General features: G+C 42.9%; 1 non-coding gene across 1 annotated transcript; it reads right to left on the bottom strand.

Moving 5' to 3' along the window:
- Positions 1–2,772: 2,772 nt before the first annotated feature.
- LOC117714481 (U6 spliceosomal RNA) lies at positions 2,773–2,879 on the bottom strand. Its single transcript, XR_004607555.1, has one exon. It is a non-coding gene; the product is annotated as a U6 spliceosomal RNA (small nuclear RNA).
- Between the last annotated feature and the right edge of the window lie 1,231 nt (positions 2,880–4,110).

Genomic DNA, 4,110 nt, shown 5'->3' with positions numbered 1-4,110 from the left:
CTACAGAGTGTCAAGGTCTTAACGGTGCAAAGACAGGAATGCCGCTTTTAAGTTGTTTGTTCTTTCCACATGTGAGAACCTTTTATCATTACTAATACTCAGACTATACCTTTCAGATTGAGGAAAGGGCCAAAAGAATTGTAGAGGCAGGGTGTGCACATAAAGATTACTGCTCAAAGAGCTGTGTGTGCGTATATGCACTATCGTGCATGTGCACATAATGTATGACCGTGTGCTGCCCTTGCAGGGCTTCTGTGTCCTAAATTCCTCTCTCCTGCATTTCTGCCCAAGTGGCCATATAGAAGCCCTGACATTATTTGCTATTGCTTTACCCAGAACTGCCTCATTTCCTCAACTCCAGTCTTACTCATTCTTCTGGCTCTACTGTTGGATTCAGAGAATCCTTCCAAAAGCATTGCACAATGGCCTACAATTCTGCTTGCTTTAAACTTCTGTGACATGTGTATGCAATGGGAAGTCTGTCATTGTAACTGGAAGAGTAGAGTAAGTCAACGCCCTTCGCAACCCTTGGCCCTCTGCCTCCATCTCCAACAAAACAAGGGAAGTGTGTGGCTGTCTCACAAAAGGCTTACACATCCTAACTTCTTCCTCTAATGCAAGGGAATTCTCTGAAACGCTCCCTTGGAAATGTAAGGTGCCCAACAATGAAAAACAGCCTCTAGAGGCATCTGTAGGGTTTTATGTGTTCTTCTCTGACTGGTGGTCCTGGCTGACCCCAAAATTCTTAGCTGGAAATTTAGGGGCAGAAGATGGCCTACTACCCACCTTGGGAGAGACTAGGGTCATTTGGTAGGAGAAAAGGAGTTAATAAATGTCAAGTGTGAATGCTATGGAAGAGAATTATTAGCATAGCATAAATTGAGCGATATTTTAAAAGCATGCTGACTCTTTGATATGAAAATAGAGAACATGATTTTGAAAGGTAACACTTGGTTTTTGGAAGGTGCCGGTAGTGATGGTGGTAGTGGTGATGGTGGTGTGTGTGGGTTTGTCTGTGTGTCTCTGTGTGAGTCTGTGTGTGCATGTGCATTTGTTTCCATGGTTGTCTGGGAGACATTGAGAGCATCCACTGTCTGCAACAAAGGAGATAACTAGAAAGATCTTCTAGGAGACTGAAGTTCAGCGTTTCTCTAGAACCCATGAAGGGTACTGTTTGCTGTGCTCACACTCGGTGTCAGGCAATGTTGTCCCACCCCCAGGAGGTCCCAGCATGCCCCAAGTAAGAGAATTTGACAAAGGACCAGATGCAGATGTGATCATCTGTCTTGGTTAATGCCAACTGTCAACCTGCCTGACTCTAAAGTCACTAAGGAGACAAACTTCTGGGCATGCCTGTGAGGGAATCCCTGGACAGGGAAGAGCTATCCTAAATGTCAGCAGTGCCGTTTCTTGTGCTGACGCCTTGGAATAAAGAGGAGAATGGAAGATTGACAAAAGTATTTGTCTCTGTTTGCTTTTTAACTGTGGGTTGAATGTGGGCGTCCACCTCAGGTTCCTGCTGCCATGATGTATTCCCTGCGACTGTGAGACAAAATGAGCACCCCACCCCCAACTTGCTTCTTGTCAGCCATCTTGTTATAACAACAAGGACAAGGAACTAAGAAAACATAATATCATAGTAAGGGGTGGGAGGCCAGCTTGTCATCCCAGTGAAGATAAAAAATATTACTACAACATGGATAGGAAAGCTAATTATAGAAAAGTTATCCCTTCTGGCTCTCTTATAAGTGATTTCCTGTAACCAGCTTATTGAGAAATTTAATCTTAGGAGTTTGTTTTTTCTTTATTCCATGTCTTCTGACCTATTTTTTCATGACTTTTTTTGTTTAAACATCTATTAGATTATGGGGTTTTGCTAAGAACATTTAGTTTCTCAGTGGCAGAAGGAGGAACAACATCATCCAGGGCCCCATTACCTTAGAACCTATAAAGGCTAAAGATTTCTCTTTCCCTTGTGAGTAGTTGATATGTAAGACCTAGAAATTAGCTGACTGTAGACATATTAATAGGAGAAAAACTTACTAACCTATTTTGTGCGGGGGGGGGGGGGATCATAGAAATATGAGTACTAAAAGTACAACAGAATCTAGAAGTTTCCATACCATACTGTCTCCTTGGGGGAGGGGCAATGAGGGCTGCAGCTAACTTAGAGGAAGAATAAATACATTTTAGAAGAAAAAGCGGGCCTTAAAAACTGATAATGGCCAGAGACACACACACATCACCAGAGCTCTGAGTAATGCTTGACTTCAGGGTCCCCCTCCATGGGGTGAGTTCTGTTTCCCTTTGTTGGAACATTTCAGAAGGACAGGTTCCTCTGTGTTGGATCTGGGCTTCAGGTGATAATCTGGTTTTAGAGAAAGCCCTCTAAGAGTTACCTCAGTGAAGTCCAAGGGCTAACTTTGGGGAGCCATGAACATCAGCACTCTCTTACATTTTTTTAATGCTAGTGTGTGCTCATGCTCTCTCTCTCTCTCTCTCTCTCTCTCTCTCTCTCTCCCCCCTCTCAGTCTCTTGGAGCTTCTGAGCCATGTTCTTTCTGTTCCTATATTTGCATCAAAATTAGCTGTGAACGCTTTTTATTTGTTTGGTTTTTTTTGGCTGGTTTGGTTTGGTTTGCTTTTGACAGCATCTCACTATGTAGCTATGGCTAGCTTGGAGCTCATTATGTAGACCAGGATGGCCTTGAGGTCACAGAGATCTGTCGGCCTCTGCCTTTATTTTACTTTTTAATTGGATATTTTATGTATTAAAAATATGGAATGCTTCAAGAATTTGTGTGTCATCCTTGTGCAGGGGCCATGCTGACCTTCTCTGTATCCTTCCAATCTTAGGGTATGCACTACCGAAGCCAGCGCTAGCTGTGAACGTTAATCCTATGACTTACCTGAAAAAGTACAAAGGAGGGCAAATGATTTCTTATGTTTTGTCTTTCTCTTTTTCTTTTTTCTCTTTCTTTCTTTCTCTTTCTTCCTTCCTTTCTTTCTCTCTTTCTTTCTTTCTTTCTTTCTTTTTTCTTCCTTTATTTTTTCTTTCTTTTTCCCTCATCTTCCTCCTTCCCCCACTTCTCCTCCACCTGTGATGAGAGCACCCAGAATTCTGTGTATTCTTACCCTGCAACACCTCCAAGTATCCAAGGTCCTCTCCCTCCTAGGCAATTTGATCCTAATCCACCCTTCTCAGCACTTTCTCTTGTTTCTGAGTCCCTTGCACACCAACCATTCTGTCTCCTGAAAATGCTCTGGCCTCTCAGTCTCCAGACTATGTCTACTTATCTGAAGGCGCTACCCCTTTCCCTTGCTCCTCCACCAACTGCATGGAGCCCTACCCCTTTCCAAAAGCATTGCTAAAATTCCATCTCTTTGACACAGTCATTCCCAGTCACTTCTCACCTAGAAAGTACTTGTAAACCTCCTTAGAAGCTGACCTCACTCATGGACTTGACAAATATTTGTAGAGCACCTAGAATTCACTAAATAAACACAATGGTAGGTGTGGGAGACTCAGTGATGACAGGAATATCATCGAGAATCTTTCTGTCTTATAGCCTGGCTATAGGTTCATCATAGGTCCCAACTGAATCCAACAGTTCTCTGTAACCCCAGGAAGACAGTAAATGCTCAATAGAATTTACTGGGCTGGTGGGCTGTTGAGTATATGCTTCATTTTTTTTTTCAAGTAGTGTTTGGTTCCAAACCATAAATGACCCCTTTAAATAACTATGGCTGCATGTGGAAAAAAAAGAGGAAAACATTTAGTTCTTATTATAAATACCAAGTGATTGTTTTCTTCATCAAATTTAGAATTCTGGTTTTACCAAATGTATCTCAGGGAAACTCCCAGGGACCCTCAGTAGGCAGCACTTTGTAAAAGCTTCCCTTCCTGTTCAGAGATGGTGCTGAATTCCAGAGGCTGGTGTGTGAGATCCCCCCTCTCCTTTTTCTCTAGGGGGACATGACCTAAGACTCAAGTGCTTTGGGGTGTTTAGCCCCTAGTACTGGCCCAGCATCAAGCTCAGCCCACAAACCACCAGGCAAGGAGTTGAAAACAAGACAGACAGACTTGGAGCAAGAGGAATACCATTGCTCA

This window comes from Arvicanthis niloticus, chromosome 8 (genome assembly GCF_011762505.2).
Source record: "Arvicanthis niloticus isolate mArvNil1 chromosome 8, mArvNil1.pat.X, whole genome shotgun sequence".
NCBI lineage: Eukaryota > Metazoa > Chordata > Mammalia > Rodentia > Muridae > Arvicanthis > Arvicanthis niloticus.
Note: the sequence above shows the minus strand (reverse complement) of the source record. Positions and strands in the feature narration are given on the sequence as shown.